This window comes from Rhinoraja longicauda, chromosome 19 (genome assembly GCF_053455715.1).
Source record: "Rhinoraja longicauda isolate Sanriku21f chromosome 19, sRhiLon1.1, whole genome shotgun sequence".
Taxonomy (NCBI): domain Eukaryota; kingdom Metazoa; phylum Chordata; class Chondrichthyes; order Rajiformes; family Arhynchobatidae; genus Rhinoraja; species Rhinoraja longicauda.
The window spans coordinates 31,939,183-31,955,408 of record NC_135971.1 but is presented as its reverse complement, the minus strand read 5'-3'; the positions used below and the strand labels follow the sequence as shown (position 1 = coordinate 31,955,408).

At 44.9% G+C, this 16,226-nt stretch overlaps 1 long non-coding RNA gene across 2 annotated transcripts in view; it reads right to left on the bottom strand.

Annotated features, from left to right (window-relative positions):
- LOC144603217 (uncharacterized) overlaps positions 1–16,226 on the bottom strand; it is a 38,763-nt gene that overhangs the window by 21,810 nt on the left and 727 nt on the right. For both annotated transcript variants that reach the window (XR_013548564.1, XR_013548563.1), the window contains exons 2-4: positions 12,342–12,728; positions 7,259–7,368; positions 5,195–5,355 (exon numbers count right to left, since the gene is read on the bottom strand). This is a non-coding gene — a long non-coding RNA (uncharacterized LOC144603217). The remainder of the gene's footprint in view (positions 1–5,194; positions 5,356–7,258; positions 7,369–12,341; positions 12,729–16,226) is intronic.

The following is a 16,226-nucleotide window of genomic DNA, read 5'->3' as shown; positions in this document are numbered from 1 at the left end:
AGGCTGTGGATGTTGTCTATATGGACTTTAGTAAGGCATTTGACAAGGTTCCACATGGAAGGTTGATTAAGAAGGTTAAATCGTTGGGTATTAATAGTGAGGTTGCAAGATGGATTCAACAATGGCTGAATGGGAGATACCAGAGGGTAACGGTTGACAATTGTATGTCAGGTTGGAGGCCAGTGTCTAGTGGAGTACCCCAAGGATCTGTGTTGGGTCCACTGTTGTTTGTCATTTACATTAATGATCTGGATGATGGTGTGGCAAATTGGATTAGTAAATATGCAGATGATACTAAGATAGGTGGAGTAGTTGATAGTGAGGTAGATTTTCAAAGTCTACAGAGAGACTTGGGCCTTTTGGAAGGGTGGGCTGAAAGATGGCAGATGGAGTTTAATGCTGATAAGTGTGAGGTGTTGCATTTTGGTAGGACAAATCAAAATAGGACGTACAGGGTAAATGGTAGGGAATTGAGGAATGCAGTGGAACAGAGGGATCTGGGAATAACTGTGCATTGTTCCCTGAAGGTGGAATCTCATGTGGATAGGGTGGTGAAGAAGGCGTTTGGTATGCTTGCCTTTATAAATCAGAGCATCGAGTATAGAAGTTGGGATGTAATGTTAAAATTGTGCAGGGCATTGGTGAGGCCGAATCTGGAGTATGGTGTGCAGTTCTGGTCGCCAAATTATAGGAAGGATGTCGACAAAATGGAGAGGGTACAGAGGAGATTTACTAGAATGTTACCTGGGTTTCAGCACTTAGGCTACAGAGAGAGGTTGAACAGGTTGGGTCTTTATTCTTTGGAGCGTAGAAGGTTGAGGGGGGACTTGATAGAGGTTTTTAAAATTTTGAGAGGGACGGACAGAGTTGACGTGGGTAGGCTTTTCCCTTTGAGAGTGGGGAAGATTCCAACAAGGGGACATAGCTTCAGAATTGAAGGACAAAGGTTTAGGGGTAACATGAGGGGGAACTTCTTTACTCAGAGGGTGGTGGCTGTATGGAATGGGCTTCCGGTGGAAGTGGTGGAGGCTGGCTCGATTTTATTATTTAAGAGTAAATTGGATAGGTATATGGATAGGAGGGGATTAGAGGGTTATGGTCTGAGTGCAGGTAGATGAGACTAGGTCAAGGAGAATGGTCGGCGTGGACTGGTAGGGCCGGACAGGCCTGTTTCCATGCTGTAGTTGTTATATGTTATATGTTATCATCTATCCAACAACCAACAATGGACCATTGTGGGCTCCACCTTTCCTTGATTATCATTGCTTTCTGCATATCTTCCTTTAATTTGTCCTAAGTACCCTCTATATCTCTCATTCCCCTTTCCCCGGACTCTGTCTGAAGATGGGTCATGACCCGAAATGTCACCCATTCCTTTTCTCCAGAGATTCTGCCTGACCCACTGAGTAACTCCATCTTTTTGTGTCTGTCTTCAACATAATCAAAGACTGCTCGCACCCCGAACATTCTTTCTTCTCCCCCTCCCGTCAGGCAGAAAGTACAAAAGTTTGAAAGCACATCTAAGTAAATTCTGGAACAGCTTCTTCTCCACTGCTATCATCCTTTAAAGGACCTCTTATGTACTGAGGATGAATTTCCAATCTTCTAATCTATCTCATTGCACCCCTTGCATTATGTTTTAATCTGTACTTTGGCTGCTGCTGTAACATTATATTCTGTTCTGTATATTTTCTCTTTTGTTCGACTCATGTACAGTATGATTTTCCTGGATAGCATGCATTGTATCTTGGTACACCTAACAATGATAAACCATTACATCCTCCATATTTGACTGGTTTGATTCCCGTTGCCCTGTATCGCATTAACTGTTGCTTAATGACTGAATTGTAATCTATTTGTGTTTTATGCACTGGGTTTAGATGCTCACAGGGTTGTGCAAATTTACGGTAGCTTAGCTACCAGCCTCACAAAGGTATGGTAGTTTTGTTGTTGTTTGGTGAGTTTTATCTTGTGACGTTTAGTTGCTGATTGGCCTGAGTGTTTACTATGATTTTATAACCTGAATGTTACTGAGGCGATTTACATTTGAGGTAAATATTCATTTTCACTACTCCAAAAGCAACGGTATGTTGCCCGATCTGAGAAACAACAGAACATCGTAACTCACCCAAACTCCTTCCCTGGAAGCCACACTACTTCCCCAGAAACCACACTACTTTGAAGGCTGAAACTCTGACTGCAGTCTGTGCAACCACACTGAATACTCCACATAAACCGCTCACACCTAACCCTGGGCATGCCATTGCATTCTAATACATCTCGACACTCAAAACTAATTTCCAATGGGGGACATCTGTTTACACCTGAGATAGCTCTTGGTGGATGATAAAGAGCGTTGAACATGGAAAAGTTTGGGTAGCTTACAACCCAATGATATGGACATTAATTTCTCCAATTTTAGGTAACCTCTATCACCACCAAACCGCCCCCCCCCCCCTTCAAAGTCCAATGTCCGCAATGAGATAGGTTAGAGTATTGAGACTGTACCCGAGGAACTGTTCAGAAGTCTGATAACTCTAAGTCTGAGGGGAAGAACCTGTTCCTGAGTCTGGTGCTACGAGCTTCTGCCCAACCGGAGCAGGTAGAAGGAGGATTGTCCGGGGTCGAAAGGTCTTTGGTGATGTTAGCAGCTTCCACGAGACAGTGTGAAATGTAGTGGGCTGGGCTGCATCCACAACTCTCTGTAATTTCTTGCGGTCTTGGGCAGAGCTGTTCCCAAACCAAGCTGTGGTGCAACCTGATAGTATGCTTTTCTACAGTGCATCTGTAGAAGTTTGTAAGAGTCATTGGAGACTTGCCAAAGTTCCCTCGTCCCCTTAGAAAGTAAAGACGTTGATGTGCCATTTTTTGCTGTCGCTTCAATATAGCTAGTCCATGACAGATTGTGGTAATTTACGCTGAGAAACTTGAAGCTCCTAATCATTTTCACTGGTTACAGATTGGAGCATGTGCTCCACCATGCTTCCTGAAGTCGATAACTTGCTGACATTGAGGGATAGGTTGTTATTCTGACACCTGAAACCAAGTTTAGTTTGGATTTAGTTTAGTTTAGAGATACAGCGCGGAAAGAGGCCCTTTTGGCCCACCGGGTCTGCGCCGACCAGCGATCCCCGCATACTAACACTATCCTACACCCACTGGGGACAATTTTTACATTTACCAAGCCAATTAACCTACAAACCTGTACGTCTTTGGAGTGTGGGATGAAACCGAAGATCTTGAAAAGAAAACCCACGCAGGTCACGGGGAGAATGTACAAACTCCGTTCAGACAGCACCCGTAGTCAGGATCGAACCGGGGTCTCCGGCACTGCATTCGCTGTAAGGCAGCAACTACCACTGCGCCACCTTGCCACCCTAACTCTCCTGTACTCCGCCTCATCATTGATCGTGAACTGGCCCACCATAGTGGTGTCATCTGCAAAAGTGTAGATGCAATTGGAGCACAATTTGGTCTCTCAGTTGCGAGTGTGTGGGGAATATAGTCAGGGACTGAGAATGCAGTCTTGCACATCTTTCCTTACTTATCGAATTCCATAGTCGACAGCCCTTTGTTGTGTCCACCTATCACTCCTAGCCCTGGTCATTATATCCACCCCTCCCTCCGTCTGCCCATTTTTGCCCTCCTCAACTGGTTCCACCTATGGCTTGCCAGCTCCAGTTGAACTACTCCACCACACTTCTTTATACTTGCTACCTCCCTTCTGCACGCCAAGTCCTGATGCAGAGTCTCCACCCAAAAAGTCGACCGTCCCTCTGCCTCCACCTGCAGTCTTCCTCCTTCAGCACTGTGTTTACTCCAGATTCTAGCACCTTTAGTCTCTTGTCTCTCCACCATACCTTCCAGAGGTTGCAGGAACTTACACCCCACATGCCTCCTGCTGATCTAGGTATCTGTAGGTAAGACTTCCTCCGTCACCTATATGGACTTCTCTCAATGTCATAGAAACATAGAAAATAGGTGCAGGAGTAGGTCATTCGGCCCTTCGAGCCTGCACCGCCATTCAATATGATCATGGCTGATCATCCAGCTCAGTAACCTGTACCTGCCTTCTCTCCATACCCCCTGATCCCTTTAGCCACAAGGGCCACATCTAACTCCCTCTTAAATATAGCCAATGAACTGGCCTCAACTACCTTCTGTGGCAGAGAATTCCACAGACTCACCACTCTCTGTGTGAATAAATGTTTTCTCATCTCGGTCCTAAAAGACCTCCCCCTTATCCTTAAGCTGTGACCCCTGGTTCTGGACTTCCCCAACATCGGGAACAATCTTCCCGCATCTAGCCTCTCCAACCCCTTAAGAATGTTATATGTTTCAATAAGATCCCCCCTCAGTCTTCTAAATTCCAGCGAGTACAAGCCTAGTCTATCCAGTCTTTCTTCATATGAAAATCCTGCCATCCCAGGGATCAATCTGGTGAACCTTCTCTGTACCTCTAAGGCTAGAGCATCCATGTCAACATTAGGGTCTCAATTACTCTCATAGCGTCAAAAACATTCAGATAGCAGTTGCTGATCCATACCATATTAAGTGTGGTGGAGCAATTGGTATAGCTGGTAAATCCGTTGCCTCACAGCACCAGAGACCCTGGTTCGATGCTGAGATCCATGCTGTCTGTGTGGAGCCTGCCTGTTCTCCCTGTGACCACATACATTTCCTTCTTCAGTCTAAAGAAGGGTCTCGACCTGAAACGTCACCCATTCCTTCTCTCCTGATGCTGCCTAACCTGCTGAGTTACTCCAGCATTTTGTGAAATAAATACCTTTGATCTGTACCAACATCTGCAGTTATTTTCTTACATAAATTTCCTCAGTTTTCTTTCAACATCACAAAAACGTGCGATTGGTGGGCTAACTGATCACTGTAAATTGCCTCTACTGTGTCAGTGAGTGGCAGAATCTGGGAACAATTCGTAAGAATGTGGGGAGAATATTAAAATGGGATCAATGTAGCATTCGAGTAAAAAGGTGGTTGATGGTCAGCATGGATTATGTGAGATGAAGGGTCTGTTTTTGATGCTGTATCTCACTGTGACTTCAAGGTATGTTTGAGGGGAGTGAAGGAGAGAGGGTCATATTTTATGTATGTGTTGGAGGGAGAGGCAGCAGCAGAGTTTGAGTGCCGATGATCCAGAGGCTGCTGATGTAACATATAGAGCTAGTGGACTCACGCATTCATTAATAAACAGCACATTGATGTCCAATTTGTGTTCCAGATCAGATGAGAACCTCAGTCCAATAAAATTCCTCCATCACAAGATCCGTTTGGGAAGCTTGCTTTCACAACCTTCACTTCCATTTGCAACTCCGAAGATAATGAAGTGGTCCAAGCCTGTATATGGAAAAACGTGAGGAACATTGATATACGACTCGAAGTAACTCCACCGCTGCGCCAGCGTGCCGCACACAAGTGGCAAGAAACATTTTCACTTGTCCAACAAGAGGAATATTAACAATTTCTCTAAACATGCAATACACACAAGACACTCCATAGTATGGATGTCTAAAAGTTGAGGAGTTCAGTTTAAAGATATAGCATGGAAATAGTCCCTTCGGCACACCTAGTTCACTCTGACAATCGATTACCTGTTCATGGTAGTTCTAGAGTGAACTCGCAAGAGTCTGAAGAAGGGTCCCAACCTGAAACATCACCTTACAATGTCCTCCAGAGATGCTGCCTGACCCATTGTGTTAGTCCAGCACTTTTGATTTTTTTCGTAAAACAGCATTTTAAAACAGTTCCTTGTGTCTAGTTCTATGCTATCCCACTTTCTCATCCACTACCCATACGTTAGGACAGTTTTACAGAGGCCAATTAACATAAATCCTCATATCTTTGGGACGAGGGAGTAAATCGGTGTACCCAGAGGAATTTCCACACATTCACGGGAGAATGTGCAAACTCCACATAGACAGCACCCAAGATCAGAATCAAAGCTGGTTCTCAGGCGCTGTGAGGTAATGGCTGTACCAGCTCTGCCATTGCGCTGCCCTGTAATGGTGTGTGCAGTTCTGGACAGCATACAGTTGGAAAGACATGATTGCACTGGAGAGAGTGCAGATGAGATTTACCAGGATGTTGACTGGGATGGAATGTTTCAGTAATGAGGCGAGTCTGGGCCCCATATCTGAGGATGGATGTGCTGGCTCTGGAGAGGGTTCAGAGGAGGTTAACGAGAACGATCCCAGGAATGAGTGGGTTAACAGATGATGAGCGTTTGACGGCACTGGGCCTCTACTCGCTGAAGTTTACAAGGATGAGAGGGACCTCATTGAAATTCTACTCTGGATGGAGTGGGTGTGGAGAGGATGTTGCCATGAGTGGGAGAGTCTTGGACCAGAGGCCATAGCCTCAGAATTAAAGGACATTCCTTTAGGAAGGAGATGAGGAGGAATTTCTTTTGTCAGATGGTGGTGAATCTGTGGAATTCATTGCCATAGAAATGCAGTGGAGACCAAGTGAATGGATATTTTTAAGGGTGAGATAGATAGGTTTGTGATTAGTATGGGTGTCAGGGGTTATGGGGAGAAGGCAGGAGAATGGGGTTAGGAGGGAGAGATAGATTAGCCATGTTTGAATGGGCTGAATGGCCTAATTCTGTTCCTATCACTTATGAACATGGATTTGCTTTCCTTGGAGCTTAGGAGGCGGAGGGGAAGCCTGGCAAATGTAAACAAAGTTATAAGGGCCATAGATAGGATAAATGATGAATTTTATCCTATGACATATTTTCTCACAGTGGAGGTGTCTCCAACTGAAAGGCATGTTTTTAGGGTACGGATTATAGTATTTGGAGGGATCTGAGAAAGAACATTTTCACCCAAAGGGTTGTTGGAATCTGTAACACATCGCCTGAGGCGATGGTATAGATAGAGACATCCACAACATTTAAGAAGTGTCAAGCTCTTGAATTGCCAAGGCACAACAGACGATGGCACAGGTAAATGGAATTTGTACGGATTGGTCGGCATGGACATTTTGGGCCGAAGATTTCTAAGACTCTATGACAATAGCATTACCTTTGCCCATTTAAGCCTCACTAGGTGATGGATGATTATCAACGGACCTTAACTGGAAGAGCTGCAGAATTTTAATGGCTATATATGTTTATCAGGGCTGTGCACCTACCTCCAGCCATCTACATGGCAGAGAGATGGTGGGCTATTAGATCTCCACATCCCTGCAACAATGCACGAGAAGCTCAAGACCATGAAGAACAAAGCAAAACCCTCACCTGGGACATCATCCATCCACCTACATGTCCACTCACTCCACAAATCGGCTGGAGTACGCCATCAAACAGATTCTTGTCAAAGTATCTCTCGAATGTGTGTCCTTTGCCACCTGCAAGGGCAAAGGCAGAAGACAGTGTACCAGTACCTAATGGAATTGTTGAGTCTTAAAGCCGTGCCGCACAGACACAGGCCCTTCGGCCCACCACATTCACGCTGACCGTTGCACCCATCTACGCTAATCCCACTTTCCCTCTACCACCTTCAATAGCAGATTACTGGAGTTGTACTGCAAATTCATTTTGCTGTACAACAGACCATTTCTTGTGAGTTATATGGACCATGCATGGACGAAGAAAATAGAGCAGGAATGGAGCATTTGGTACTTTGTTCCTGCCCTGTCATCGGATCAAACGTCTTTGGGATGGGGGAGGAAACCAGATCACCCAGAGAAAACACATACGGTCACAGGGAGAGCGTGCAAGCTCCACACAGAGAGCACCCGAGGTCAGGATTGAACCCAGGTCTCTGCTGCTGTGAGGCAGCAGCACTACCAGCTGTACCACTGTATCGCCCATATTTGTAAGTACTCTCTATCCCGCTGTAGAAAAATGTAACAATCTCCAGACTGTCAAAGGAGCCACAGGCAGACATAAAAAAGCTTTTTTTCCACAAGTAGCAGTTCTACTCAATAACCAAAGTCTGTAGTCTCTTTTTTGCTCTGGTTTATCTTCACCCACATGTTTAGACCGCAAGAGTGACCATAATATGGTGGAGTTCTTCATTAGGATGGAGAGTGACAAAGTCAATTCAGAAACAAGTGTTCTGAACTTAAAGAAAGTTAACTTTGAGGGTATGAGACGTGAATTGTCCAATTGATACTTGAAGGGTTGACGGTGGACATGCAATGGAAGGCATTTACAGATCGCATGGATGAACTACAACAATTGTTCATCCCAGTTTGGCAAAAGAACAATCCAGGAAAGGTAGTGCATCCATGGCTAACAAGGGAAATCAAGGATAGTGTTAAAACAAAAGATGAAGCATATAAATTAGCCAGAAAAAGTAGCATACCAGAGGACTGGGAGAAATTCAGAGTCCAGCAGAGGAGGACAAAGGGCTTAATTAGGAAAGGGAAAATAGATTATGAGAGAAAACTGGCAGGGAACATAAAAACTGACTGCAAAAGCTTTTATAGATATGTGAAGAGAAAAAGACTAGTTAAGACAAATGTAGGTCCCTTGCAGTCGGAAACAGGTGAATTGATCATAGGGAACAAGGAGATGGCAGACCAATTGAACAACTACTTTGGTTCTGTCTTCACTAAGGAAGACATAAACAATCTGCCAGAAATAGCAGGGGACCGGGGGGTCTAATGAGATGGAGGAACTGAGGGAAATCCAGGTTAGTTGGGAAGTGGTGTTAGGTAAATTAAATGGATTAAAGGCAGATAAATCCCCAGGGCCAGATAGGCTGCATCCCAGAGTGCTTAAGGAAGTAGCCTCAGAAATAGTGGATGCATTAGTGATAATTTTTCAAAACTCTTTCTTTAAATTCTGGAGTAGTTCCTAAGGATTGGAGGGTAGCTAATGTAACCCCACTTTTTAAAAAGGGAGGAAGAGAGAAAACGGGGAATTATAGACCAGTTAGCCTAACATCGATAGTGGGGAAAATGCTAGAGTCAGTTATTAAAGATGTGATAGCATCATATTTGGAAAGTGGTGAAATCATTGGACAAAGTCAGCATGAATTTATGAAAGGCAAATCATATTTGACGAATCTTATAGAATTTTTTGAGGATGTAACTAGTAGAGTGGATAAGGAAGAACCAGTCGATGTGTTATATCTGGACTTTCAGAAGGCCTTCGACAAGGTCCCACATAGGAGATTGGTGTACAAACTTAAAGCACACGGTATTGGGGGTTCAGTGTTGAGGTGGATAGAGAATTGGTTGGCGGACAGGAAGCAAAGAGTAGGAATAAATGGGTCCTTTTCGGAATGGCAGGCAGTGACTAGTGGGGTACCGCAAGGCTCAGTGCTGGGACCCCAGTTATTTACAATATATATTAATGATTTGGACGAGGGAATTGAATGCAACATCTCTAAGTTTGCGGATGACACGAAGCTGGGGGGCAGTGTTAGTTGTGAGGAGGATGCTAGGAGGGTGCAGAGTGACTTGGATAGATTAGGCGAGTGGGCAAATGCATGGCAGATGCAATATAATGTGGATAAATGTGAGGTTATCCACTTTGGCGGCAAGAACAGGAAAGCAGAGTATTACCTGAATGGTGGCCAATTAGGAAAAGGGGAGATGCAGCGTGACCTGGGTGTCGTGGTGCACAAGTCATTGAAAGCAAGCTTGCAGGGGCAGCAGGCAGTGAAGAAAGCGAATGGTATGTTAGCATTCATAGCAAGAGGATTTGAGTATAGGAGCAGGGAGGTTCTGCTGCAGTTGTACAGGGCCTTGGTGAGACCGCACCTGGAGTATTGTGTACAGTTTTGGTCTCCTAATCTGAGGAAAGACATTCTAGCCTTAGAGGGAGTACAGAGAAGGTTCACCAGATTGATCCCTGGGATGGCAGGACTTTCATATGAAGAAAGATTGGATAGACTAGGCTTATACTCGCTGGAATTTAGAAGACTGAGGGGGGATCTTATTGAAACATATAAAATTCTTAAGGGGTTGGAGAGGCTAGATGCGGGAAGATTGTTCCCAATGTTGGGGAGGTCCAGAACCAGGGGTCACAGCTTAAGGATAAGGGGGAAGTCTTTTAGGACTGGGATGAGAAAACATTTCTTCACACAGGGAGTGGTGAGTCTGTGGAATTATCTGCCACAGAAGGTAGTTGAGGCCAGTTCATTGGCTATATTTAAGAGGGAGTTAGATGTGGCCCTTGTGGCTAAAGGGATCAGGGGGTATGGAGAGAAAGCAGGTACAGGTTACTGAGCTGGATGATCAGCCATGATCATATTGAATGGCGGTGCAGGCTCGAAGGGCCGAATGGCCTACTCCTGCACCTATTTTCTATGTTTCTATGTAATGTTGTATCCTTATTGTTTTGATGTGATTATGCTTTATTCTTAATTGTTAACTGTATGTTTGTGTTGTCACAAACATGTTTACGGAGCACCAAGGCACATTCCTTGTATATGCACATACTTGGCCAATAAACGTATTCATTCAATCTCTAACCTGGATACAATCAACGATTAGAATCCACTCTCCCCTGGGCTAAAGTTAGCCTAAGCGAGAGTGGGCTCCAAAATTGTGGATTCAGATACCAACAACCCTCTAATTAAAGACAAAATGAAGTCTTATTCTGAAACTGAGACAAGGGACTGCAGATGCTAGTTTGCGGAAAAAGACACAAAGTGCTGGAGTAACTCAGCATGTCAGGCAGGATGACCAGAGAACACGAATAGGTGACCTTTCAGGCTGTGACCCTTCTTCATAAGAACACTAACCATTGGCCCATAATGTCTGTGCCAAACATGATGCCTAGACCAATTCTTATCTGCCTGCACATGATCCATATCCCTCCATTCTCTGCATATCCATGTGCCTATCTTAAAACCTATTAAACGTCACTGTTGCATCTGCCTCCACCACCACTCCTGGCAGCGCGTAGCAAGCACCCAGCACCCCGAGTGTAAATCATTTCCCGCACGTCTCCTTTAAACTTTCCTCCTTTTACCTTAAAGTTATGCTTCAGCGAGTGGGAAGAAAATATATCACTCTAGGGAACCCATACGTTGATGGGAACAGAGAGAGACTGAGAGAGAGACACAGAGACAGAGAAAGAGACAGGGAGAGAGAGAAGGAGAGAGAATATTGCATTGCAATACTGTACAATACATTTTCCAGTTAACCCAATATCTATATACTAAAACTCTCGTTTGTTTGATTGTTTGTTCCTGAACTACAGCCAAACCGGTACACGATAGCGCAACAATTTTAGACCCCCCTTACTCACCGTTGTCCCTTTAGTGCTACTGGAAGAAGTTTCATTGAAATCGGTGTTATATTTATAGTTATTCACATTTTAAAGTTTAAATCTATCTCCTAGGGAGGGGAGGGGGGAAGGGAGGGAGGATAAGGGGGGTTGAGGGGGATGGAGTGGGGGGGAGGGGGATGGAGTGAGGGGGGTGAGATGGGGAGGCGGAGGGGAGGGGGAGTGGGGTGGGAGAGGGAGTGGGGGAGGGGAGGGTGCTGCACCAATGCAGGAGAGGTTTGGGCTAGTATTGTTTAAAGATACAGCACGGAAACAGGCCTTACGCTTCACTGTGTCCACACCAACCATTGATCACCTGTATCACCTGTTCACACTTGTTCCCTGTTATCCCACTTTCTCATCCACTGTCTTCATTCAAAACAAGGACACTCAGCTGCCTTTAAACATCAACATTATCCACTTGCTCAGCAGTTGGTGGTACAGTAGCGCAGCTGGTAGACCCACTGCCTCACAGCGCCAGAGACACAGGTTCAATCCTGACCTCAGATGCTGCCTTTATGGAGTTTGGGTTTTAGTTTAGAGATAGATACATCATAGAAACAGGCCTACCGAGTCCACGCCGACCGTTGATCACCTGTTCACACGAGTTCTATGTTATCCCATTTTCTCATCCGCTCCCAACACATTAGGGACTATTAACAGAGGATAAATTAATCTACAAATGCACATGTCTTTTGGGATGTGGGAGGATAAAGGGAACACCTGGAAGCAACCCACAGGGAGACTGTGTAATCTCCATAGACAGCATCTGAGATTAGGGTCAAACCCTGATCTCTGGAGCTCTGTCGAGACCCTTCTTCAGACCCGAAACATCACCAATTTATTCCCTCCAGAAACGCTGCCTGTCTCACTGAGTCATTCCAGCATTTTGTGTCTATCTCACACAACCCTTTGAGTTAGCTCCACCATGCATGATTATATCTAATCCTCTACCTCAGAGCCATTTTTCTAAACTACCCTTCAATTCCTTTTTGAATGCAAGGTCCTCCATTTCAATGCACAGTGGTACCGACCGGGGATGATGCCGGCTTCAGCAGTGACCACACCGTCACTCACAGTAGGGTGAACTTACGTGATATATTTTATTTACAGTGGTAAGAAACCATATTGGTGCTGTCCCTCGCCGTTAGAGCGCATGTACCACGATGCTGGCGATCTCTGTCTTGTCCCAGCAGCTTACTGGTCAGAAGGCGATCTCAGGCTTCTACCTGCAGTTCATGAGGAGTAGCTGGCAGTCTCAAGTTTCTTCCTGGCAGCTCAACTCTGAGCTTGAAGAGGCAACTCAGGCGGTCTCTGAAGTAAGTGTGTGTCTGTGGGCAGGTAGAGGTTCTGATGTCTCAGGATTGCCCCGGCCACTCAGTCTTTGCCTCAGTACAGGCGCTGAGTGTCTCGGACTTCTTCCCGGCAAACCAGTCCTCATCACATAGTTGGGCTCATGGTCTTGGGTTTGTCTCAGTACCTTGGGACAGAGGGTGCAAGGAGATCAAAAACATATGTAAAATCATGAAGAGTTTAGACAGGTAGATGTAGAGAAACTGCTACCACTGGTGGAAGGCAATAGAGTGAAGGTTTAGTTTAGTTTATTGTTATTGTCACATGCACCGAGATACAGGGAAAATATTTTGTTTATGTGCGATCCAGTCCTAAAAAAGTAGATACAGGCACTCTCTGACTTATGCAAGGGTCATGTTCCGTGAACCCTTACACAAGTTGGATTTTATGTAAGTCAGCATCACCGACTTGCTGAAGAGGAACTTACTGTGTGCGCAGCCTTCTGGGTAAATACTGCTGCCATTGCTGGCTTGTGGTCTGTCTCGCCATGGGGGCACTTTCTGCGGTGTGTGGCCTTCTTGGCAAGTACCACCATGATTGCTGGCTTGTTTCCGATGTAAACTTGAGTGATCTTGCAGTATTGTGGAAATTACCATCTGCGATGATGACTGAGTACAGAATGTTTACGTAAGTGCGATCTTATGCAAGTCACCCATTGCGCAAGTTGGTGAGTGTCTGCACATAAATACAATCAGGCCGTCCACAGTGAAAAAATAAAGAATACACATTGAATATATACATCAGTCACTGAAAGTAAGCATGCAGGTACAGCATGGGAACAGCTGGGAAGAAACTATCCTTGAATCTGGAGGTTTTTGTGTTTTCAAACTTTGGTGTCACCTGCCTGATAGAAGAGGGGAGAAGAGGTAGTGTCTGGGATGAGACTGGCCCTTGATTGTGCTGGTGGTCTTATGGAGCAATATGGTGCAGATGGAGTCGATGGAAAGGAAGCTGGTTTGTGTGACTGTCTGGGCTGTATCCACATGTCTCTGCAATTTCTGGTGTGTTGGATGGAACTGTTCCTAAAACAAGCTGTGGTGCATCTCAATAAAATGTTTTCTGTGGCGCATCTGTAGAAGTTGGTGAGGGTTCTTGGGGACTTGCCGAACTTCTTAAGTCTTCTAAGAAATTAGAGGCGATGGTGTGCTTTCTTGGCCTTAGTTTCGATGAGGCTAGTCTAGAAAGATTCTGGTGATATTTATTCCCAGGAACTTGAAATGTTCGACCATCTCCATTTTGGCACCATCAATGTAGACTGGGATGTGTGTACGGCTTCCCTTCCTGAGGTTAATCACTATTTCCTTTGTCTTGCTGACATTGAGGGAGAGGTTATTCTTTTGGCACCAAGTAACTAGGTTCTCAATCTCCTCTGTCATGAAATGATATCCAACCCACTACTTTGGTGTCGACTGCAAACTTGTAAATTGAGTTGGATTGGTATTTGGCTGCACAATTGTGAGTGTACAATGAGTATGGTAGAAGGCTGAGAAGTCATCCTTACATTCACCAGTGTTGAAGTTTGACACTGCAGTGCCATACTCATTCAAGCTAGCCGAAGATTCTCTGAATATGGACCAGTCAACTGACTCCCATCAGTCGCATAGGATGCCATTCATTTCCCCAGACCGGCACTGAACGATTTTCTCTACCGGATTCTCCCATTTCAGTTTTCATTTGTAGGCAGGGAGTAGAAGCACAGTTAGATGATCAAATTTCCTGAAGTTTGGCCGGGGAATGGAGCGGTAGGTACGTTTTATGGATGTGTAGCAGTGGCCGAGGGCATTCTGAGAGTATTTTGGTAGTACACTTGAGGTTGGGATGATTAAATAACTGCCAGTGTTTTGGCTCAAGACTATTTTTTAACGGAGTACAGTTCATTCAGAGCGAGCTGGACATCAGCATGGGGAAGAATATAGACTGCTGTCAGGATAGCTGAGGTGGATCTTGCCCAGAGCAAGTAGTAGGGGTGGCACTTTACGGCCACGTCTTGGCACCACGAGGTGTTGGTTAGGAAGCAGACCCATCTGGCTCTGACCTTGCCTGAAGATGCTGTGTGTTCCATCTGGTAAAGGGAGAAACCCTTGCGTTGAATGGCAGTCAGGTATATCAGGGGTGAGTCATGACTCTGTGGAACAGAGCATGCAGCAGTTTCTCAATTCTCCAAAGTAGGTTAGTCTGGCTTTAAGTCTGGCTTTAAGTCTGGCAAGAGAGAGTTAGATTTAGCTCTTAGTGCTAAAGGAATCAAGGGATATGGGGAAAAAGCAGGAATGGGGTACTGATTTTAGATGATCAGCCATGATCATATTGAATAGTGGTGCTGGCTCGAAGGGCCGAATGGCCTACTCCTGCAGCTATGTTTCTATGTTTAAGTTCATTCAGCTTGTTATCTATAGCCTCACATTAGCAAGTAGTATGCTCGGGAAGGGGAGACTTGATTGACAAAAGAACCAAAAGTACCTAAAGATTTTTTAGAAGCACATTGAGTGGTTTGGGATCCAAAATATACTGCACTGCAGATTTAAACTGGAGCTGGATATGCTGCTGAAAGAATTAGCGGGGTTCCAGGGAGAGTGAAACTACTGGATTTTTCTTACACATAGTGAGTACAGCTATGTAGAAAAAAGGAACTGCAGATGCTGTTTTACAAAAAAAAACAAAGCGTGGAGTAACTCAGCTGGTCGGGCAGCATCACTGGAGACGTCACCTTTCCTTGCACTCCACGCCACGGATGCTGCCTGAGCTGCTGAGTTACTCCAGCACTCTGTGCTATTTTTTGCCAGTGTAGACATGATGGGTGAAATGGCCTCCCTCCGTTTTGAATTTGTGGGTCTAACTCTCATTGGAGTCCAACAATTTAAGTACCCTGAAGATAGACGCACAATGCATATACCAAAATAACTCAGCGAGTTAAGGCAGCTTCTCTGGAGAGATTTAATGGGTGATGTTTCGGGTTGAGTCTGAAGATCTCAACCCGAAACATTACCCATTGACCATGTGGGTTTTCTCAGGCTGCTCCGGTTTCCTCCAACATTCCAAATAAGTGTGGGTTTGTAAGTTAATTCGCTTCTGTAAATTACAAATTTTCCCTAGTGTGTAGTTTAGTGTTAGTGAGCTGGGATCGCTGGTCAGTGCGGACTCGGTGGGCCGAAGGGCCTATTTTCACACTGTATCTTGTAAATGAAAAAATTTGAGTGCTCCGTGTTTTTATTCATGTAACTAATGAGGAGGAAGATTCACCAGCAACTATGTCCATTGCTCTCCATCCACATGTAATCTTAATTGTTTTTACATTTAAAAATTAGCACTGGATCGTGATTCTCCCAGTGACTTTAGTTCCTGAGTCTGAAGAAGGGTCTCGACCCGAAACGTCACCCATTCCTTCTCTCCCGAGATGCTGCCTGACCTGCTGAGTTACTCCAGCATTTTGTGAATAAATACCTTCGATTTGTACCAGCATCTGCAGTTATTTTCTTATACTATATTAGTTCCTAACATGGTCACTCAATATGTTTTCAGCAGCAGTTGAGCAGTCACTGAATGACTTTTGGAAAGGAGAAATGGAGCTTTCAAACCATGTACATCCTAAGCTCGCTGTTATTGATTCATTCAGCAGATATTAAATGTT